Here is a 25,439-nt window from a genome sequence, read left to right as displayed (position 1 = left end):
AGGAAATGCAAGCATTATGCTAGTTTGTGTAGAAAGAGGCATTAGTAGGAGGCATATTATATAAATATTTCAATACATTCAGTTGTTAAAGATCATACAGAAGGAAATTTCAAGGCAATGCACAAGAGGTCCTCATTTAACATTGGAGGGTGAGCTTCTTAGCTATTATTCAATGCAATGGTGATAATTATACGGTGAGGCATTTGAAGTATCCATAGGATAGGTTTAAAACTGTCTTGAATATGAAGATAAGGTGAAGGAGCAAGTAAGGTTGAAGGTGCGAAACTAGACAGAGTGGTTGGGGTAATTGGCTATTATATGCAGTCATGCATTATGTTTCTAAATAGTACGGGAACTCTATATCCGACTTCACACTTTAATGCTCGGTGTATAGAGATGTAGCAGCTGCTGGTTGACGAAAAACCTGAATCACATAAGTGTAATGAAGTGAATTATGTTTAATGCATTGATGCTTTTTACTATTAAAAAGGGATAGTTGCCCGTAATTTGATATTAACTTTGTATCATTGTTTGAAATGATAATAGAATGAAATGAATTACATGTAATTGGAGGTAATTCAGGATGCTGTCCTATACATATATTTAAGCAATCAGTGAAATACTAAAGAACGGAGCCATTCCTTTACAACTATAAATCTTTCCAACATCTTCTGAGGGGAAAAACCATTCCCTTCCATATGCATAAAACATTATGGTGTTATATAGAAATATCCAATAAACTCTGATATAGATTACATACAAATGTGTATATACAGTTTGAAATAACAGGTTTTTGGCTCATTTCTCTTCAGAATTCAAATCCTTAATTATATGCAAAAATTATTTGCATGGTAAAGATTTGGAGACCTTGGCATTTAAGTGATTCTTATAAAGTTTTGGTAAGATGAGTGATCTGGGCTGAGGTACAGTTTAATATTGGAATTCAAATTGCATTGTGGAATATACATAAAAGACATAATTGTGGTCTTTTGGTGGCACTAAATGATCTGTATACTGTATTTTATATATTGTGTCTCTAATATAAACTTCAAGGAAAAAACTAAAACATAATACTGGAAATAATAACTTGTAGGTGACCAGTGTGGGGATGTCTGGTCACAAGCTGTACAAAAACAAAATTGTTTGCGTTGAGAAAGGGCCATGTAATCTTGGTACATACAGTGTCTCATTAACCTAATGACTCTATATGTAGCAATTAACAATACTGGGTATCTTGATTGTTACCCATTCTTTACAGTGTGTACTCTGAAGTGAATGTCATTGATCAGAGCAGCACAATTTCTGTGAACAAATTTTAACGGAAGCATGCAGCTGATGCTTTTACGGTCAGCCAGGAGAGCGGTAGAGAGACCAAGAGAGTGAGAAATGATTAACTTCTATTTTGATCTGATCGAGTCAGAACACGGTCAGAGGTTGAACTGGAAAGGTGAAATTAAATTTCTCTTGATTTTGAACATTGTGGCAGTCTCCAGTCCTTTCCTAGCCGTGGAGCACCACTGTCAACGGGTCACTCGTTTCAGAGTTTTGCTGAAGTATTTGATGAGTTTTTTTTCTTTCTGTTCTAACCCCAGTGATCCCTGAAGATGACGAGGTTCAGCCTTGTGCCTAGCGAACAAAAATTGAGTTCGCAGAAGTAGCCAGGGTACACGCCTGGATGTAATTGAATAAAGTAAATCTAATGGGTTTACTTTCAAATATGCTAAGTGGTTGTGTATGTTGACAAGCACAGTATCCATCCAGCTGTTTAAAATGCAACAGAAGAAGACTCTTGTGGAGCTATTGAGCAACAGTGCTGTCAGATTCTTTAGATGTCATTTTTGCAAGTTTTATGAGGTCATCGCCTTAGCCAGTGGTAATAAGACCAATGTTTTTTACAATTTCCAAACAACGTATTCCATAAATATACCATTTCCAATGCGTTTGCCCCTCTGGGTTATGTTAGCTATGAAATCTCTATGTGCGCAGTGTCCTGGATCAAGCATCAGTATAGCTGTGGGACAGAAGTGACAATGTGGTAGTGGGAATGATATTGTAAAGGCAAATACAGGTGGTTGCGTATCAATAATTAGATTTAGAGGGATCTCACAATAATAAAGTAATCACAATAGTAGATTAAAATTAGCAATTAAGGTAACAGAGTGAAACCACAGAAAATTATCTACCAAAACATTGTAGTACTATCATATGAAATCAATAATGTGCTGCACACCCAAAAAGCAAAAAATAAACACTGCTACTATTGTGAAGTTGGATTTTTATGAGCAATTAGTGCAGAAAACCAGAAAATTCCGAAGGGCTCGCTTACTTTTTCCATAATGTGGCCATAATTAAATAATTTCTCAGTACACATATGTTTGATCTGTTTCTTCAGTAAATGATTGGTCATTTCAACAGGACTTTTTAAACTCCTCAGCAGAAATTTTGCCTTACTACTTTTTCTATGTTGGTTCACTAAAAGTTACCAACTGCAGGCTCTTAACTCCTCTGCATTGCGCCATATAATAGGGTCCCAGATTCCAGGGAATGTTGACTCGTGTATTAAGTGACCCTTCTGTAAAAATTAACAATCGAAGTGTAATGTTCCTTTTTGTTGTAATTGACAGTAAAATCTGGCTCTTGAGGGGTGGTAATGAGTAGACATATGTTCTACAAATGTTTTTTCACAGACTATATTGCAGATGTCTGAAGGACAGCTCTGGGGGAGTGTTAGGACACTGACTCTAACCGGCAGTGAATCTAACTGGCTCGGAGTCCTTCTTCTGTGACATGTAGGAGATTCCTGCATGAATGGCAGCCACTTTGTATTAATATCAATCTGTAATTATTTCCGTGGCAAAAAAACAAGCTAAACAAAAAAAAAAAAAAAGAGAGCATATTGTCATCTTTAGTGAGATAATCTGACATGATTATTTTATATCACCAAAGTGCTGTTAGAGACCACAGCCTGTATCGTGGTATATCAGGAAGCGTGACATTTAACACATACTCTTTGTGTGTTTTTAAAGAATATTTGTTATTTAATCTTCAGGTTTACACTAAGCAAATATCAGTCGGCAACCAAAGGTGTAAATATCCATAAACTAGGTAGTGTTCTCTAAATCAACCGTCTCTGTCCATTGATCGTCTCACATGTACTGATTTAGACACGCTGACAATGTTACCTTAGCTTTCATTGAGGCACGAGGGCCTGACTTCTCAAAGTTCTGGATCAGTCTTCTCTGGAAGTGTGGCTTTCAGCCAGATTATTAATGTGCGCAAGAGGTATGGGTCATTTGATGGCCGGAAAAATCCCAGAAGCCAGGTAGCCATGGCTACTTAAAATTTATGGCTGGCACCCAACATGCTCAATTTTATATTGATCTTTTTGGCATTATACTTTCATGGCTGCTAAGAAGAAAACCTCAAACCAACCAACCTCTTTCATAAAAGAGTCTGTCTGGCTGCAGGACTCTGCATAATGTATGCTTGCTTCCTTCAACCTCACAGGTAAACCTATTTATTCTTTAACGGATTTTGTCATATGAAGCAGAGCAAAGGCAAAAAGGCTCTACAGGGAATACAATGCAATATGCATAGACATATATATGTAAATAATAGTATAATTTCAGTCATGTGGAAAAGGATGATGCTACAAAAAGCAATAAAATCATACGTCATGATGGTTTTCTATCTATATCTGATTTGTTTTTGTTAATTAAACTGAGTTCATACATGCATCCCTTGTGCAGTAACTTAGTATCTGCTTGTAATAAATGTACTGATATGTATGAGCAGTCATACTCATTCCTAGTGGAACTGTCCAGATTAAAACCAAGTCTAATTCTTGCTCCTATATACAATGTATTTGTCATGTTTTCTTATTCAATTAAAAAACACTTATTTTTCCGTTGTATGTGAAAACTGCCTTCTTTCCACCACACACGTATAAATAGCTTCTCACAAAAAAGACGCAAGCAGTGTCACGCTTGGAGCACCTGGATTGTTAGCCTCTGTGGGCTCATGATAAAACAAAGCACACATCGCACAGGACGTGCAACACAACTTCTTTAGTCGGCTCGGTTGAGTTCATTCAAAGGCAGAAAATACATTTCATACAAAAGACATACTGCAACGCAGCACACAAACATCAACAGCTTCACCAAGTACATACAGGCCTAACCTGTGTACAATCAATAATATTAACAAAAAAAGTACACCTTAGACATCAGTACACTCATAGATTTTTAAGTACCGTATCGCAGCAAGAATCATTTATACACTGTGACGTAAACCGGTCCAGGTGTGATGGTGCGGCAGAAATAACAGGAGTGAGAATAAGGAAAGGCTTATCGAAAAAATCAAGTGTTGAGGAGATCAGGTAAGAAGGTGTGGTGAGATGTGTTAGTCATTCTCCTCAAGATGACAGAGTAGTTTGGAGTTGTTTGGCTCTCAGTCTTCTGTTAGGGATAATGAGAAATAGCATAAAATGAGATGTCCTGTCTATATATATATATATATATATATATATATATATATATATATATATATATATATATATATATATATATATATATATATATATATAGATAACTGTGATAAGCGCTTTCCTTTAAGCGTTTCTTGTAAGCTTTGTTGCCTTAATCATATTTCTGTAGGGTTATACCCAGTCATCATTTAAACATAAAAAAAAATCTTTCTACTGAGATGGCACTATTTTGTAGCCAATCTAGGGTTAATATTTATTTGGGTCATTGAGAAAAAAACAATGAAGTGGGGAAATTTACACATTTTGTCACATTAGAGGGTCATCCGTCCTGACAGACTTTGGCAGCTTTTGTTTGATAAGGCATGACAGTTTCTGAAAATGTTACGGTTCGGCTGTTCATTCCTAGTGACAGAGCCTATCTCTTCCCTATAAAAACCTACTTTGTAAGGCCTTCGTTCCAGACAAGCTGTCACGAAAAGGTGCTACATCTGATCAGTCAAAATCTGGCTTTGTAAAGCAGAATGTCCTTTTTTGTCCAAAATCAGATGCAATCAGCATATAGTTTTCTCATTGTCCCACGGGAGGCCGAGACATGCCAGCTAACCCTAAAACATGACTTTATTCGATAATGGAGGGGTGGGAAGTCTACCTAGATCAATAAACGTGCTTCTAAACCAAAATTCTCCTACATGAAGAGCCGTGCAGACAGACCCTAAATACAATAAGACCTCTTACTGTATACGCTAGGATGAATACTGCTTGGAAAAACAGGAAATCATGTTAGGGATTCCGTTTAACTTACAAAAATCTGTCCGGAAAGAATAGAGTCTAAATAATAGAGCGTGGAAGAGGCCTGTCTAGATCATTGGAAGTCCGTGGCGATCACACTATTAAGCTCTATTTCAATTGCATGTGCAAATGTGCAGGAAGGCCCCAAACACAGGGAAACATTCCTGGGTGGAAGGAAGCCTCCCCGAGTCCGACCTAAAACGTGGTCATCACACTATTAACCCTAATTTCTTTACATAAGACAAACGTGACATGTATACGATATGCGCTTTTTTAGTATTGTACAAGGGAAAGGTGTGTCTGGACTAAATGAAATATTCTTAATCACCCTATTAAACTAAATTCTTGAACATATGGGAAATCTCTTTAGTTGTGTTGACAATATGACATTTAAACTGGTAGTGGGTGGCATTAAACAAACTTGTAAAAATAATCAAATGTTTCTTAGTATTTAAGTAATTTTCTGCTCATACAGAGCCCAATTAAAAAATTATGTAGTGGAAACCAGCTTTGGAAGAAAATGACAGTTTTTTACTTCTTTCTTATTTGTCAAGCTCTTTATTATTATTAATATATCGATTATTATTTAATTTTTCTTCCTGCAGGAAGCCCCAATTAGATGTTAGTTTTTCTTCCCTTCATTATGGGACTGTTCTTGTGTCCTGTACACCAATAGTAGATATGGCTGCATACCCTGGCCTCATCGATATGATAAATTTCTCACTGGGCCTCTGCATTTCCAACTATATTTTCAGTATTTGTGAGTCTTATAACCTCTCTTAAATGTAATGTTGAGGTTTAATTCCTTTTGTTTACGGCTGAAGAGTGCCTCCTTTTAATGTGCCTAGTAAACATTAGGGCTGTTTAGAAACCTTAAGACACGTCTATTATGTGAAACGCATATTTCATGTTAATGAGAACTGCTAAAGCTTAAGAGCTGAGTGCTTCCAGATGTATCATGTTATCTGAAGTGGCGATCGCTATGGTTTAAATGTTTGATGTTACAGATGCTCATTTTAGTTGTTTGTTACAGCTTGTTGTGAATTACGTTCCGTTTATTTGTAGAGCGCCAGCGGATTCCGTAGCGCTGTTACAGTAGGAGGCCGGTGAAAATTAACAAATACATTAAAACTGGCAATAAACCAAATTGACAGTAACATTAAGACTCATTAAGACGTAGTGTTACTGCTGTAGTAAGTTTACAATCTATTGGAGGAAGGAACGAATCATTAACTATTTTATGAAATGTTTGCTACCGGACATCTTATAAACTATAACCGTATAACTCCCAGGAGCAGTTGGCCGCGTCTCCTAACTTTTTGTGCCATTTGATATTGATCTTAGTGGGTGTACTTCTGGCTCCTAAAAGAAACAAAACACCAAGCTGGCTCTCGGATTTGTATATCCTAAGATGTGCCTGTTCTCTATGTAACACCTAAACGTTTCTCTCAGGGACAGTAATGTAGAGAACACTCTCTGTATTTCCTTGTGCCTGCGATCTGCTGCTTGCTGTACTACCTTTTTGAAAGCCCTTGTATACATATATATTTGCTACTTTTTATGCCCCGTTTTACTTATTGCATGGTACTGCATAATATGATAGCACTGTCAATCATTTAATGATAACCTATTGTATATTACGACAATATCCGTTCTAGTGCTGGTCCGTTCTTCTAAATGCCTTATGCAAAACCAGACTTCATCGATGATGTGAAATGAGAACCGAGGGTCATACCAATGACTTGAGGGGGTGAATTTTAAATTAAGACCACACCACTATGATCAGGCCTGTTTATTAATTTGTAATGAAATTATTAGTTGCTAAGTGACAATAGCCTTTCAGTTTTAAAAAGTCTCAGAAAAGTGGCAGCAGCATCTGAAACAACAATGGCTCTGAATTTACACTGACCCCACAAAATATATTGATATGATATTATTGCTGGCTGTAAAATCTGAAGAATGTTATCAGTTTAGTGCACTGTTAAAATTTCACTGCCTCCCTCCTCGTGTCTTTCAGTTTTTTATGGGGTGTTTTTATTTCATCTTTTAAAATGAAATGAAGCGCATAGTTCCGAACGGGAGACGCTTGCAGAGGCTCCCCCCCCCCCCACACCTGTGACATGGAGAAATCTGGAAGCGGTTTACAGGACTGCTCTTTATACTATATTGTCTTTGTTGTGTCTTTATGAGCAAAGTGTTCTTTTATAATAAGAACACAATTCAGTAAGTGGTAGCTTTTATTAGGCCATTGCAGAAAAAGATGGAGACTCATGGAAGATTTTAGGACGTCAAGGGGCTCCTCTTCCACTTTGACTAAAGACTCTGGCTTACGGTAAAGAAAAAATAATTAAAAAAACAAAGCAGGATTCAACGCATACCCAGCAAATACCATTGAAAAAAACCCCACGTATCTAAGGAATAAATATTGGAGATTCAGTCACACTATGTGGTCATAAGTTGCTTATTCCAACACTAAGTCAAAGTACACCCCCAGTTTTTTAGATCTAATTTTTCGTGGTTATATTGCTTACAAAATTGCGTGGGTGTCTCATTGGGTTAAAAATGCTATGCAGTCCTGCTGATTCAGCTCCTTGGTAAGCAATAAAGCCATGAAAACTCTCCAAACGTGTGAAACTTTGACATAGTGGTGTGTTAAGCAATATGGCCATGTAGATTGACGGAATCACCAATATTAATGCCTCAGACGGGGTTTTTCTATCGGTATTCGCTGGGTACGCTGAATTCTTGCTTTATTTGTATTTATTGGTCATTATTATTCTAGCAGCCCTTTCTGTATATTTTGTTTGCTGTAAAACATTTTTTTTTTTTTAAATCACCTATGCATTTTCAAGCACAATATGTCCCTTTTTCACTGTATATTTGACTCAGTGAGTATATATGCACACAGTATATATCTATATAGAAAAAGTGTATGTCTTCCCACATATACACAAAAATATAACATATATATATATATGTATGTATATATACATACACAGACTATAGTTAGACAGTCTTCATTTTCTAAGTTAAAGAATATGTTAGAATGAATGGAATTCTTATGAATAAAAGGATTAGGAAAATAATTCTCCTTAAATTTCTAATAATTACGTTTTTCTTTACCTTGGCTCATGATTGGTTGTGATCTATTTATGACTGTAAAAGCCACTGAGATATTGCTAAAATATCTGCAACCTCTAAAGAGAATTGCAGATCTGCCACTTCTTGTTTCTTCTCAAAAATGGCAAAGATGCGCGACATGAGAGGAAGAATAAAGGAGCCCCCCTCCTATGTCTACGTTCTCTCCTGCTCCAAACATCCTTTTGATGACAAAGATCTGGTGTATCCTTAGATGCCCCACTGAGTGACCGTACAGAAAGCGTCAACACTTTACAAGCTTTTCAGAAGTTCGCTTTTAATTTGCACGGTAATGATGAAGGTTAGAGTCTTTAATATCAGCCACGTTCTAGAAGATGTCGAAGTGCAGCTGCGGAAATTAAAAGTGACCGGTATTTCAATTATTTATAGCAAAGTAAAGCTTCCTGTTGTGAAGAAGAATTGGACTAAGAGAAATTAATGTAATAGAAGCCTCGAAACAACCTTTAGAAGTGTGTGGAGGATTATTTCCTGAAATGCACCAAGAATATAAAATTAAAAAGTACATTGGTAACACAGAAAACTCCAGTTTATCTACTATGTGATGTGTACTATGAAAAATAATAAAATATGATTTAATAATGATGTAATGTATTCTGAAATATTTCTGAAGACTAAGGCGGAGCGGCATTATTTATTTTACTTGCTTTCTTACTACTTTTAGTAATTGTGTGCATTCACCCCAGAAAACTGATATTTGCGTTGCTTGGGATATCTAACCAACCTCAGCACTTTACCATAAGCCGAGTCCCCAGAAGCACTAGTACACTGTTTAAGGGTAGGGTTAGGTTACATTCTCACATAAGATAATTAACACGTTCTATGATCCTGCTTACATGCTACTGTTTGGTCCTGATTTTGGGCAACACACTGAGAAGATTATAAACTGCTAATGAGGATAAGAATGTAAGGCTTTGGTGATGATTCCCTGACATTTGCTGTCATCTTCCATGCTGTCGGACTGCCTGCTTGCCTCCTTTCTTCTTCTTTCCAGCCTCTCTGCGACACCCCTGCAGTGCTGACATTACAATCGGGATGTCACATCACGCCTGATATGTCACTGTCATTTTCAACATCATTTGGAGAGCCACCTTTGCCTCCAACATCCATCCTAAAGCTAATGCTCTCAGTATTGTAGAAACAGAATGGAAACTGACAGCTCGTTCTGTATCTCCGTAATGTGTTTGTGGGCTGACCCAGGGCTCGAGTGTTCCGCAGCTGTGTTACTGGCATATCAGAGCTTCATATACCTCCTTAAGGTCACGGATTGTGTTTTTTTAGATGTGGGGAACTGTATTTCGTAGTGACTGGCAGGTGACTTGCATGTCTATTGAACATTCAACAAATGATTTGAGTCTCTTTCAATAAATAAAAAACGTTCCATTTTTAATAAAATGTGTTCTTCGCACAGAAAAACATTTGCTTTCTTTTGTGTTAAATTAGCAAAGCTAATCAGATCTTTCATTTTCTAATTTTTTCTTAAGGTAAAATAGTAGAAAACCCCACATAATCTTTGAGAAGAGGTTCAATTTATGTGGCAATAACCTAGCATTCTCTGTACTGTTGAGTGACCAGACCCTTCCTAGAAAGATTTGATCATTTAAATGAGAATTATGTTTCTAATGGTGCATTTAGTTCTAAAATGTGCTAAATTCAGCAGTGTAGGAAGGACACCACCCTTAAATTGATTTAATATGTGACTTGCGTATACCACTAAAGAATGCATTTGAGTATAAATGTGTCAAATACCAGACTTTTAATTCAGACAAAACTGACCTTTTATAAACAGATGAGATTCTGCATTTGTTTTATCATATTGTTTTGCGGAAGTATGTTTAATATATTGGTTGTTTCGTACTTTCTGGCTCAAAGTCCCCAATCTCTCACCCCCCCCCCCCCCCGTGTTTTGTTGCATTGATAAATTCAGATGTCTCTTGTCCAAGGGCAGGAAGGAAAAGCTATATGTTACTTATTTATTTCCCCCAGTTTACGTTTATGAAACCTGTCAGTCTTCCCCAAAAGTAATAGAGTGAGACATTAATTAAATGCAGTGAAAAGCCAGACTTACCCATAAGAATTGTAAAAGACATTGCTTAGGTTAACAGCAATGCAGCTGCTTCACAGCTCTGCTCGAAGAGGACCGTTTTAACACTTGATTTTACCAACGCGATGCCAATCAACTTGGGTTTCAGAAAATTCCCTCTCTTTATACCCTTTTCTGTTAAATACCATCTGCTTAGGGGATTTAACCGGTACCAGTATATGCCCTTGCCATGTATTTGGGGCTTCATGCATACATCTCCTACAGGCAAGAAGCTTAGATATATGAGAAGCCAAGCTCTGGACGTCCAGTCTTATTGTTGATCCTATACAGTTCTAATAACGCTTAATATATTCTTACAGTCGGCTTAGTTTCCTTCTATTTTAGGTATTTTATATATTTCTTGTATTATTTTGTCACGGCCAACTAGGAGTTAAGTGTTTAGCAATTGGACGAGGTCCGTTTTTTAATCCTTGGTATTTTCTTGTGCCTAGAGGAAGCATGTGCTGGAAAGTGATCCTGTTAGTTCCTTGCCTCTCAGTGGGGTCTCTTGTTTTAACAGAACTAACCCTCAGAGCCTGCGGCCCCTCTAGCACTGATGGGGTCTGCATTCATTTGTCAGATGGTGTACTCATTAGACACTTAATTCTGAATAGCAACATGTGCACGGCAGCCGTACCTTGTGCTGGATTTTAGAGTCCATTAGGCACATCTATTAAAAACAACAGGACAGCAGCCGCAGTGCTTTATTTTATTAGCTTGCCCACCACAGGGTTCCTGTACTGAGACAATAGGCGGAAGGAATCGAGGACGCCTAATGTGCACAGTGGGCTGAAAGGAGACAGGGTGAAGCGCTGGCAGTATAAATGTTCTGGCTAAGATCACACACACAGCATCACAAAGAGCCGCTGCTTAACCCTTTGAACGCTCTACAACAGGGTTGCGCATTATACATAACCGTTGATGACTGTTTTCCAATTCATATGCAAGTGCATTCTTTTACGTCTTACGTTAGCCCAATATGCTGTATCTTTATATGATGCAAAAATGTAAGGTCCTGAAAATATCTCTTGGTCGCTATCCATCAAGAGATCAAAAAAAAAAAAAAAAAATGAGCTAAATGTTTTTTAGATTTTGGTCCCGCTACTCTTTAGCCAAAAGTAGCCAGAGCTTGTGGTGTAATCTAAAAATGCTCTTACAATTTTGTTTGTTAAATGGTTAAAAGGATTGTTTAATGAACCTCAAGTTTACATGATAAACAAGGCCTATGAAGGAAAGGTATAGGTAGATTTTCTCATTCCGAGTATTCCAACGTGGGATCAAGGAGTCAAAAGCTGAGCTGGGAATAGCCGTGGAATTGTTGCAAATCTCATGATTTTTCTCCTATCCTGTTTTTTTCCTGTGTTCTTCGTTTTCAGAGCTCTGTGAGACAATGGGATTATTCACTAAATTGTGACTTTATTTTTTTAATGAGGCAAAACATTTTATAATTCGAATGATGTTTGTATTATACACAACAGATGCCATCAAAAGATAAATATGCGTTACCATATTTTATCTACTTTGTATATCATCAGTAATTCAGGGGAATTTTTACAAAAACATACTGTATGAGTGAGTAACAGAAGAAAGTATTCTATTCCGGTCGCCATGCACCACCATATGCAAGTTAACTTTACTCCGTGTTTAATCCACATATAGTGGCTTGTGATTTTTTTTTTAATAGGGGACACTGCAACACCACATTTTTCTTTATCTAGACCCAATTCTGTTACTACATAAAGTAGATTATTTCATATGCTCTGTACTTATCGGAAGTATGATTTAAGTAACATCCACAAACCAACACAAATTTATACGTTTGAAAAAATACATAATAAAAAGAAAAGTTTTGTAGTTCTGTTTTCACCAAGAACCTTTGTTAAGTCGTGTATGATTATCTGGCTAGATCCCCTTTTTGTGAAGTTTCTGTTCATGATTCTGCATATATTAACAGGCTCATTTAGAATGATGGAAAAGCCCGGTCATTTCTTGACAGGATATAGCTCTGCAAGGATTTGAAAATGTACAACTGAAATATAAATTTCACTCAGTGTAGGTCCTTTTAACGGTGACTTTTATTCCCATTATTCATAATGAGCATTTTCTACTAATCCTTTTAAAGGATGCCAAAATAAAAGCAACGAAGGCCGGTCATAGGGGAAACACAAAGTTGAGGAATCTACTGTCAACACTATGGATTAAGACTTAATTACAGTACTTTATCCTAAGCATTTTAAAGTGTAATTGAAGGCTAACCTTACCTACAGGATAGACAATGAATGAATGTAACCATGGAACTGGGAGCTACGTAGATTGTATGTGTAAACCATGCTTGAAAAAGCATTAGTACATGTACAAATAATTGTGTACATTAAAGCGTTATGGGAGTTGGTAAAAAGTGTCCTGGTGTGAAGTGGTTCCTGGTGAACGAAAAGTGGTGTTATCACTCTAGCAATTGATTTAATCGTGTAAAGTTTGTTCCGAAATCAGATTTTATAAGTAACCCCCTTTAGACCACCTAAGATGCATACGCCCTTTTCGCTGGGATGTACTATAGCTCTGCATAACGTACTTCTGCTAAATGATGAAATGTTTAATCTCACTGCAACTCAGTTTAGGGAATAAGCCCTAACAGAGCCTAACTCTGTATAATGACCCATTGAGCAGCATGCGATATTGCAGCTAAAGGTGACTGATTAACATATAGAAGCACAGTAGGTAAATTTGGCCTTGGTGGGTAGATGAATGTTTAAACATATCAGATGCAACTTATTGTCCTCCTTTCACAGTGCTTTTAGCCATAAATAGAAACTAAATTAGCACATGAAATTCCTTATCTTTAGAAAATAAAGGTACAAGGTGTACAAAGAAGAAAATATTTCTGATACAAAGCTCAGTGATTTCTTGCAGTACATATACTAATGCCCTGACCTTTTTCAGACTATATTAGCATTTACAAATATATTTTAGGGCACCACGCTGATCGCAGCACTTATGTGCCGTTACTGTTCCAGCAGACCCACTTGCATGTCAAAAAAACAAGTCTGTCCTTTCAGATAGAGATTGAAAGGACAAATTCAGCCCTCCGCCTTTATGATGTTTATTCTCAAACACTTTCCAAGCTAATTATTAAAAAGTTTCTATTTTTGAAGTAGTAAATATTGTAAAATGTAGCATGACAATTATTGCAATATGCCAATTACCCAATTATTACCCAGTAATTTTATTTTAAGACAAAGACAACGTGAGTAAACTCAAAATGCAGCTTTTACATTAACATTTCATTTAGGGAAGATAAAATCTATATCACCTATGTGAAAAAGTAATTGCCCCCTAAACCTAATAACTGCTTGTGCCCCCCTTGCGGTAACCGGCAATGAGTCTTTTGCATCGGGGTGGAGGATTTTTGGTCCGATTTCCTTTGCACAATTCTTTTAATTCAGCTGTACTGGGGGTTTTAGAGCATGGACTGCATTTTTAGGTCATGTCATAGCATCTTAATCAAATTCAAGCCAGGACTTTGACTCGGCCACTCTAAAACCTTCATTTTGTTTCTTTTGAGCCATTCAGGGGTGGACTTGCTTGTATGCTTCGGGTCATTGTCTTACTGCATAACCCAACTGCATTTGAGCTTTAGGTCCCAAACTGATGGCTAGACATTCTCCTTCAGGATCTTCTGGTAGAGAGCAGAATTCATGGTTCTATTAATTATGAAAAGTCGCCCTGGTCTTGAAGTAGCAAAGCAGCCCTTATTTCTTATTGTGGAATGCTGTGTTAGCTTTGAAGCAGAAATAATGAGACCTGTGTCTTCCAAAAGTTCCACTTTTGACTTATCAGTCCCAAAAGTCTTGTGGGTCATCAAGGTGTTTTTTTGGCAAATGTGAGCCTTTGTGTTCTTTTTGGTCAGCAGTGACTTTCTAATGACTGTTTCTAATTTGTGAATTATTTAAATTTACGTCCATTGTGCTGCTTTTTGATACAATTTAGCCTGTTTTACTTTGCAAGACAGGCTGTGTTTAATTGATGTTTAGATTAAACATGGCTGCCAATAATCCGGCCTGGGTGTGTCTAGTGAAACTGAACTCCATTATCAATTCAATTTTGCTAATTGGTTGATTTAGTATCCAAAAGGGGACAATACTTTTCCACATAGGGCCAGGTAGGGTTGGGTAGCTTTTTCCTTCTATACATGAAACTATCATTTTAAAATTGTAATTTATTTTTCCACTGGTTATCTTTGTCTAAAGTAAAAAATCATTTGATTCCAAACATTTAAGTGCAACAAATTTGCAAAAGTTGGAGAAAATAGAAAGGAGACAAATACCTTTTCACAGCACTGTATTTAGTTTCACGGCTCTTATGCACCAAATAATCTACCTACATTGCATGTTAAGAAGTTGAAAAATTTGGAACATAAGTGTCTTTTCCTATGTATTTTGATAATGCTATAATTATAGTAAACATAATACAGATCTGCCTGTTCTTTTGATGCACAGAGGTTTCTGCTGAATTAAGGCATGAGGATTACATATTTCAGTATTTGGTTAGAGTAATAGAGATCCAGGCCATTTACTTAAAACATAATAAATACAAATTTGGGGATATGCAATTATCTGACATTGGCATGTCTTGTTTGTGCAAATGCCACCTGCCAACATTGTAGAAACCTGGCGTATCCAGCATATCTTTTGGTTTGTACATTGTGCATTCATTGTACATTCATTTGGTCAGCATAGTGTGCTAATCAAAATGCTTTCTTTCCTCAAAAGTCTCTTCTTCAGAAGTTGTGTAACTATTCATTCCTGATACATCACACTCCCTGATTCACATACATCTTTTTTGTAATTGCATTAATGTAACTACCATATCATCATCTAAATGACACAAACCCCTAAACGTAGCACCGCAACAGCCAGCACACCAGGTTACAAACTTCTGTCTCTATCTACATAGCACATCTCAACGGTTTGTAGAAATGTTGCTTCATTGCTTTTTGTGGTAGAGAACAGGTTAACCCCTTTGTTTATCTCCTCCTGAAATGTAATCTAATGAGTCATGGTACCTGCTGAGCACATAGAGAAGATGGCTGGTGATTATCTTCTCCACAGGACAAATAACACAACTTAAGCACAAAAATAATGATCAAAATTCATATAGCTCCCCTGGCCGTCATTTATATACCTGAATCTAATAAAGGAAGAAATACAATGCTTAATGTGGGCTTAGAAAGAGTAATGTGAGAGTAATGGAAGAAGGAAGGAACGTCTCGCTCATACATTACTTTGGTCTTTCCAGGGAATCAAATCAAGGCTTGTTTTCTATCCGTCATGGAGCCTCCTCTGCATTTTTACATCTTATCCCAATACAAATTGTAGGGCAGCCTCAATTTATGGCTTTCTCAGATTACATATTATTTTATGATTATGATTTTACAGTATGAAGCTCTATAGGACTATTACAAAGGGGTAAAATGCATACATTATAATGTACCCAGAGTCTAGGAGGTGTTAGGTGCTGATGGAAGCAGGTACAGTGGGCTGCTTTGATTAGGATGCCCTGAATGATGGGGGAACCAGGGGAGCAGGAGATGGTTGTGCCATAGAGGGCAGTGAGAAGCTAGGTGGATGCCTGGTAGACTATGTAATTAAGCTTTAAACAGTGGCGTCCATGACATCTCTGTAGCCCACCTGTAGTTCACCACCCCGGTGTTTTGTTCTGTCTTCACGACTGAGACCTGTTGTGTTTAAATTGCCTCCGGTACTTTGTGTGTCGTGGCCAAGACTTGGATGATCACCGCACAGAAAGCGTTTTGTGAATTCAATTAGGCAAGTGATACTCTTGCCTAACAGGTGGGCCAAGTATAACCTAACATTAATTACACATGATTTAGTTGAGCAGAAAACCTCATAATCCGGAAAGGCTATCGGTTCTTTTAATTGCAGTAACTAAAAATAACTAATTTTAAAGTTCATAAAGTTCTCTGTTAAAGGAGGTTTTTCTGACAATTTTTCATACTGATCATAGGTCACCCTGACACTACATTAAACTGAACACTTGGCTGTAATTATAAATTCCAGCACATTTTGTGTAACCTTTTCATTATTTCCTTGATGCCTGGAGGCTCTTCGGCTAACCTCTTTTACTTTTTGTCATGTTGAAGCAGTATTGAAATCAGAACGATGCTACTGAATGCAAAATAATGCCATTAATGCATAACTCATGCGTACTGTTTGTCAGGATTAAAGTGTTAAAGGACTCGTCCAAAAATCGAGATCTGCACTAGGGCTTCTTTTTCATCTTTCTCAGTTGTATCAAATGATTTTGCAGCAAAATTTTCCGCAATGCAACAGCTACACTACAGAATTTAGCTGAGAGCAAAATCATTGAGCATGTGTTATATATATAATATATATATATCACATATACACCAGGTAAGTGTGTTCAAGGCTGGTCCTTCTTTTTGTGTATACCGTAATACTATATTGCACGGCAATATCCAATGTTTCCATGGGTTTAAGTGAAAAAATACTTTGCACCAGATAATATTTCTTTAATATGAAAAGTTTTATTTTTTTGTTAGTTCTACTTGTCTGTAGTATCTCACCGTTTCTGAGTTGAATTTTAACTTGGGATGTGACTTGGGAAGTGTTGACATTTTGCAGAATGTCTATAAAAATAAAATCCTATTGAAATGTGAATAGCTTTTTTTTTTATTATTTTTGTACACCATAAGATCCCATGATAGGGAAAGAGTTGGTTAACCCTTTTATTGCCTGAAAGAATAGGAGCACATTGTTTGACGCATTACCCTTCCAGGAGATTGTTTTCTGTAACTAGTAAACACTATGTTGCCGGACAGCATTGATCGCAGGTTAGTAATTAGCAGGGCTATTTGAATCCAGATTATCTTGTGATATTCCGGAGTTTTGGGCTAGTGGGAAGCATGCAGTAACGAGGACACCTGCTGGTCTGCTAGTGAACAGATCAATGTCGCAATCAATCCTGCATAGAGCTGTTTTGATTTGCCCTGTGATTTATGCATTTTCATGGCTTACTAGAATGCCCCTCCACACCTGATGACTGACAAAGCTTCACTAATCTGTGTATGTATGTGTGTAAATGCAGGCACGTTACAGCAGTGATTTTAAATTGCTGTGTGATGTACCATTTGTTGTATCCTATTTACACATTGCACGCATTATGCAGAATATGATGGTCCAGTATAGATCAATCAATAACTGTATACGATGGTGCTGTATAAATCAATCAGTATTAACTAAAGAAATTGGTGAAAAACGCATAACTTTTGCCTTTACAGGTAGACAAAGCATTGCCTTAGATAATTGCCTTTTAATCGTAGGAAAGAAAACAACAAAAAAAAAATAATGTGTTTTCTGTGGCTGCTTTTCTGTCCCATGATGATAAATTATTCTTAGGAATGGTTTGTGCGTTCATTAGTACTAGCAATGATCAGTGGTACATTTACCTTCTGTGCTGCCCTAGTCCTCCACCTTAAAAGGTGCGCCGTGCCTTTAAGACAGAGCTCCTGGACATGACATCATATCGCTGCCCTCTGCGTCTTAAAGGCAGGCAGTCTGTGGGGGCTGTGCTGAGCCTCCATAGTGTAAATGGGCTGGTTGAAAAGATCAAAGGTCTCCTCTGCAACTGGCCCATGGAGTAGCGGGATAGAGGGGGGTAGCAGAGGTACAGCTGCCCACCTGGACCTGCCAGCCTGGGCAGTATACGTCACTGGCAATAATGCTGCGTTTAGTTACAAAATTGATATATTCAGCAGGGTTGGTGGCCCAGCATCCTTTAATTACTTCTGAAAACATACATATCTCTCATTAAAGTACCTTGTGGCAAAACCTCTTTTGTTATCATGTAATTTATACAGGAAGGTGCAACTGATGAGCAAATGGTTACATTTGTATTCACAGTGTGCATCTACAACCTGTGCAATTGCCTTCAAAGAAGCTAGTTATATATTTTAAAAATAGAAAAGTCAAGATCTGATACACAGAGGAGTTGTCATCAGAATAAAGCCAACACAGCTATTCCAATTGTGCCGTGTTTTTAACAGCACATTACACAGTGGGATTTCCAAACAGAACCACAGGAGACGTGTCAACAGAAATCCAAGCAGCTCGTCCCTTCTGATATTTGGTTCTTTCATATTTCTGTGTGTGTGTTGTGTGTAATAAAGCAGAGAAATGTTGAGCTATCTTCCCCATAATGCTTGGTTGTGAGTGGCAAATTTGCTGAAGAGGGGACTGTGATCATGTTGAGGTTAAGCGTGTTAGCATGTTCCCTACAGGCTACAGAGACAATCTTTCGTGAGCCAAGCTCATGTTTTCCAGATGAAGCAGATACTCATAATGTATACTGCTGTACAGCCATTAACATGTGTGACTACTGCCGAGCACTGCCAATTTGGGAACAGTGCGCCCCTGGCTATTGTTTTATTCTTAATAGGGCAGGCATGATGGCATTCAGAGGAGAACAAATTCAACTCTTCACATAGAAGGCGGTTTCATTTTGACTTGTAATCTTTTATTTGTTGCTGAAAGCAAATAAAAGCAAATGTGTTTTGTATTTAAAGGCAGCTATTGCGCCTGTCCGTGATTCAGCCGGGTCATATCGGCTTGACAATCAGGTGCTCAGGCAGGGGTTCAAGCCTTCTTATGCTGCAGCCTCCGTACTTATGTGTTCCTCCGCAGGAATCACGCCGAAGCAGAGCCATGGTTGTGAAGACTTTTCCTATGTGTTAGTCCTCCGCTAGCATATGACTCAGTGTCTTGAGCCCAGGTTTTGTTCAGATTATGCTCTACTTTCCAATTCTCTAATCTACTGCACATGATACGCATGAATTGTCCCTTTGTCTAAAATGTTGCTCTATTATGACCAAGTACAGTTAGAATGTAGGGCCACTTTTGTTCAGTTTCACGCAGTCATTTTGAATGTTAACTTAAAGGGAATTGAGATCTGTGGAATTGAGATGGCTACCTCGCGGTCATGTGCTGTTTGCAGTCCCAGTTATAATCTGCATGCCAAAAACTGACTTTTTACAATGGCATGCAGTCCATCAACTAGATCCTGCACACAGTTCATAGCCCAAGTGACTGCTGAGCATGGGTGTCCAGTTGGACGTGCAAAACCAGATTTAGGGTACATTGTCAGGGTATTTTTGACAAGAGCCCCAACCTGACCAATACTGCTGGTGCCCATGACACTGAGGTCTGTGCTGGTGAAGGTCACTATGGATTAGGCTGCACTGCTATCCAAGCAGCATTATCATATAGTCACACCATGGAATGGGAGCATGGATTTCTGCAAGGAAAGGCACAAAGGATTAGGAAAGGCGCAAAGGATTTGAATATAGATGTCAGAGAGGCAAGGCCAGGTCCTATTTTACATCTGAGAAGGAAGTGGGAGAGCAGCCTGTTATAAGACTGTCAAACTTTGTTGTGTTTATTTATGCTCATGAGCCTGACATACAATCCAGCATCCTGCTGTTTTGTATTCACACATTCGGCAGAGTGCAAAGATGTTGGTCCATTGAAGCTGTCCATTTTAGCCTTACTCTTCTTTCGGCATGTTAGGCTCGTGATGCAGCGGACACCTTTTGTTGGTGTTATCAGCTAGATAAAAGGTAATAAAATCATTGCAAAGGGTCATCTTAATTCTTCCAGGTCAGAAGCTTCATTTCCAATAATAAGAGATACCCAAGTGATGAGTGAACTGATTGCTCTTACATATGCTCTGGTGAATTCCCAGAACAAGGTCTTGTGTCCCTGGCTTCACAAGAAAACCACAGTGTTTAATTGCTTAACCCTTTCATTTCTAGGAGGTGAACCATATAGTTCTTTGCAATGAGTTCCTTGCGCCTCTGTAAGTTAAATGGTTAAACAGTGTTGATTTATTTATTGTTTGTACGCGTGAACAACCACTCTCCAGCTGATAAATGCTTGGTACAATTCCTACTAATGTATTTCTAAGCCGTTGCGTAACTTGTTTTACCAGGCAATCGTTCTGTCCTTGATTTGTGGACTAATTAATTTTTCTGCCACCGTTCGCCAGCCAGGAAGATCAATGATATTTGACTAGGTTACAATCGCACCTTGCCAGGGGAAGTAAAAAAACACAGCGACTGCATAGAATACGCAAAAATCTGGCTCTAAGTGTAATTGTATCTGTCCCGCGATGTTAATAAACATATAAATCGCATGCTCTTGTGAAATATTTTTCTGACTGTGCGCTATACATATAGATCAGGTAAATCCTACTGGATTGAAGAACAAGGCAGAAACCCAGAGCGTTCGTTAGGACAGGGTCCTGGAACATGACTTGGATACGCGGAAATGCAAGAGGGCTTCCAGCAAACAAAACATACGAAAGAAGCAAAATATGCTCTTTGAGGAGTCTTTGTCCTATCCACGTTTCTATAAACCAGTATTCCCCAGAGCTGCCTTTCTACTTTATAATGTATTCTTCACTTTCCCGAAGTAGAAGCTGCAGCTGCGCTCACCCTTCCCCTGCTGATGATGCTTTCTTCAGGCAGACACTCAGTGGCAGGAACATTTTCCCATTGAAATGAATGGTGGCATTTTCCATGCATGCATACAGGTGTCTGAACAGAACTGCAAGGGTTAAAATGCAGGGGGTTTTTTTTGTTTGGTTTTTTTGGTTTTTTTTTAACGTGTTTACAAACGAAATGAGAATCCAAATGAAGTTTTGGCATATTGATCCATGGCAGGAGCACCACGTGTGTAGGTAACACTTTTGTTGCCAGAACATTGGTTGTCTTTGCAGTGCTCCATCACGGAGATAGTTATGGGTGGGAAGTGAGTGTGGTAGAATAACCGTTCTCTGCTTTTTGCTTTAAATCCCTGCAGATTAGTTGAGGCGCGATCTCCTGCATTAGCTGTGACAATGCAAACATGATTGCCTTACCCCAGGGACAGATATAAATAAGACTGCTGTTCCATTATACCCTTCAGTAACGCTGTGGTATAAATGCTTCTGTAAGCCGAACAGCTGCATGAGGCATTTCAGGTAATGTATCTCAACCCTCAAAGTTTCTTCTACAACTCCCTCAGACTCAATTATTCACGTCTCCTTTTTTTATTTTTTTTAAAAGGACACTTATTTTTATAGTCTTTAAACTGCTATTGTTTTGCACAAGTGAACTGGAGTTAGTTTTCTTGCTAAAACTATGACCCTTTGTTCCTTTGAGAAAATATTATAGCGAAGGCTGTAGAAAATGACACAGTGATACATCCAACAGTTCACTGTTATAACAGATTACCAAGAATGCTGCCTCTCTTTTAATCACTTACTATAAAATAAACATGTACCCATACCATCGGGCTTGGTGAATTAATACTGTCAAAAAGTCTCACTATATGAAGTCCTTGAGTATCATTTGTGACTCTCTGATGTTGCATAAAACAATATGTATAAGCTCTGTGTAAATTGTTGGCACTATATAAATAATAATAATAATAATAATAAACCCAATGTATGTGTATACCATAAGACTTCCATGTAATGGCTGTGAGTTATGAGGCTCATGTTGGAATCTTTGTGCAAGGACACTAGATAGTCCTGAACCCTGTGCTTAGCAGATAAATTCTGCTTCATCCTAGGTCCTCTTCTCGCGTGCCATATACAGGCAAGGCCATGAGCACAGGCAGGCAAGCAAACACAACAGACTGTTATTGGATAACTGAATTGCATTAGATTGCAAGCTTTTGAAACGACTTAGGTCTCATATTGGGATAATATGCATGAAAAAGAAACCTAAGTAGATTTGAAAGCTTGGGACTCGTACAGTTAAGTTCTAGAGTAGTGCTCATTGGACAGAACAGAGTACTTAAAATTCCACAACTGTCTTGTCCCGTATTGTACTGCACTATAGAGTATGTGGCTGTCTGAAATTTCAGTGATGGCAGTGAGGAAATGTTAATGTCCAACATCTGTTTCTCAAATCCTAGTAATTAAGGCAAGTATGACAGTAACAATTTGCATCTTGGTTCTTTTAATCAGAGTGCTTTAATGGTAGCCAGCTGAAGACTTTGTCACACACACACAAAAGATAAAGCACACAATTGGAAGGTGCTCAGATAATGAACGCCTCAACTTTCATCACTTTCTCATTTTGCTTGTCAGCTTTTGACAAAGGCTTTTGTCATTTCTTTGTGCTAATCGTTCATTGCTAAGTTTTCATACTTTGACAAGGGACCAGTGCTTATCTTCCAATCCACTCGAAGGGTTTCATAATGAATTACGTAGTGAAAGCATCCCCATGTCTTACAAACAGCATTTAAAAAAAAAATAAACTATATATATTTTTTCTCCTAAAGAAAGGTCATTGCTTTACATACCTCTATAAAGTAGTATAGCTTTATGATGCAACTTTTGGGATAGACTAACTTGCACTTGAATGGATGAAGCTCTTATAATTATAATCAAATAAAATAATAATTTTATCCGATGTATGCATGCGTCTCTCTAGAGAAAGTCAACCATGGAAAGTGGAAGAACATCACTTAGCATGCAGGGTCCATGTGATGATTCACTGCTTGACATGTACCGGATTTCCTACTAAATATATTTTGGAAAACCACTGGAACAATATGTGCTGTAATAATGAACCCTTTGAGATTTGTCCTGTGTGTGCATAGATATTCATATGTATTGCTTGGTTATGCATTAATAAAAGGGTCATATAAATCAGGTAGCATTTTCTGGGAGCCAATTTGTGTTTTTAGAGCTAGAGATACCTCCTTAGAGATCAGTATAAGATAACCGAGCAGGTTCTGCACCAGTAGTAACATTTTAGGAAGCTTTGGTCTGTATGTGCGCAGGCTAGACATCTTAAGGGTTGAAGAGCCATACAATAACAACATTTTCTTTCCATTTCAAAGTGCCGTGTTTGTGATCAGTGAAGCAACAATGTTTCATAGTATTTTAAATGTGCTATATATTGCCATTTTCTGAAGCCTGTAAGTTTTTGATTTAAGTTAATGTGCCTGTCCATTTGAGGAGATCCAAAGGCCTTCACAGCATATCACCTTCCTAAATGTAATCTGTGTTGCTGATATGCCTCGATAATGAACACAACTCCCCTACCCCAATCACCTTGTGATTTTGCCGAAGAGCAGCCACAAGCACCATCTGTGAGTGACATTGCTGCCATTCACATGGTGGCGGCGCCAAATGAAAAGCTAAAGTGTTTACAAAGGGTCTGTCCAGGTACTGCATTGAACCATGCAAGTCAATTGGCAACATGTGAAAATCCAGACTGATGTCACCATCAGGGGAACCATCCAGTTCCAACACTTTTTTTGTTAAATTCCAAATATAATCCTAAAATCAGCACTATATCTTCACAAAATTCTCGTATGAAGAGTTAAAATCCTGGCATTTTTAATGTCCATGTGGTTTTAAAAACAAAATGTATGATTTGATGAGATAAATCGAATTGGCCAGGTTCAAAGATGTCCCAAAAATAGGAAATGGGACTGACGGACTGACCAGATGTCCAAATTCAAAAAAATGCACACATCACAAAAGTGGCCTTTTACCTCCCAAATAACCAGAAAAACCCATGCATGTGGGGTGTCACTGTACCACCACTGTAAGAGATGTTGCTGAACACAATATTGGGTTGTTGTTTGACAGTAACACATACCAGGAGCTGTAAATTCATACCTGAAGTAAAATTACTACCATCAAGCTTGACAAAGGCTGGTGGCATAATTGGTGCATGGAAAGCATTAAAGTACTAGCATTTGAAATACCCTGGGGAGTCTAGTTTTCAAACATATATCAATGAAAGTCAGGAAAAGTCATTTTTAGAAAGAAATTCACCATATTTTACCCAAAAAATTACCGTATTTGCTCGATTATAAGACGACCCTGATTATGAGACAACCCCCCAAATCTGAATATTAATTTAGGGAAAAAAGAAAAAGCCTGAATATAAGATGACCCTATAGGAAAAAAGTTTTACCAGTAAATGTTAATTCATCTAAACTATTTTTTTTAATAAAAGCTATGATTGAGAAAAATATTTTGGTTTTATTTCCTTCTATTTTCCAACCTGCCCCCCAGTTATGCACATCTGCCCCAGAAATGCCTTATACCCCCTATATGCCACTGTGCCCCATGATATGCCTTTTAACCCTATATGCCACTGTGCCCCATGATATGCCTTTTGACCCCCTATGTGCCACTCTGCCTCCAAAAATGCCTTATACCCCTATATGCCACTCTGGCATTTAGAGAGTTAAAAGGCTTATATTAGGGGGAGGGTGGCATATAGGGAGGTTTAAGGCATTCAGGAGGCAGAGTGGCATTAAGGGGGTTAAAAGGCATTTCACAGAGCACTCTGCCTCCAGAAATGCCTTATGCCCCCCCATTTAACACTCCCCCGCCCCCCCCCCCCAAACTTACCGTTGCTTCTGACTTCCCTGTCATGTAGCCGGGGCAGCGTGTAGATCCCACGCACTTACGCAGCCGGAAGGAGGCGTGGCTAGCAGCGGGGGTTGTCTGCGTCCATCGCGCAGACCTTCCCCGACTGTCAGAGATCAGAGTTCCCCGCACCGGTGCCACACCTCCTTCCTGCTGCAGTGGAAGTTGTCTACTTCACACCGGGGACTCAGAAGTACCGGTAAGCGGGGGGGGGGGGAGACAGGAGAATCCTGATTATGAAACGACCCGATTATAAGACGAGGGGTATTTTTTCAGAGCATTTGCTCTGAAAAAAACCTTGTCTTATAATCGAGCAAATACGGTAATAGTACATTACATGATATAATCTAAATAATGCTATATAAAGAAAACTCTGCATGTTCTGACAAAAGAAACCCAATATTCCAAAAATTACAGCTAAACAGCAACACCGCAGAAGTGTTAAAA

General features: G+C 38.2%; 1 protein-coding gene across 1 annotated transcript in view; it reads left to right on the top strand.

The window, feature by feature from the left end:
• Window positions 1-25,439, top strand: part of LOC149298762 (exocyst complex component 4-like) — a 177,522-nt gene that overhangs the window by 81,791 nt on the left and 70,292 nt on the right. The gene's annotated exons all lie outside the window — the stretch shown is intronic.

This window comes from Sceloporus occidentalis, unplaced genomic scaffold (genome assembly GCF_023333645.1).
Source record: "Sceloporus occidentalis isolate IW3139 unplaced genomic scaffold, rSceOcc1.0.p SCAF_31, whole genome shotgun sequence".
NCBI classification, from domain to species: Eukaryota; Metazoa; Chordata; class Lepidosauria; order Squamata; family Phrynosomatidae; genus Sceloporus; species Sceloporus occidentalis.
This window is presented reverse-complemented; position numbering and strand designations above follow the sequence as displayed.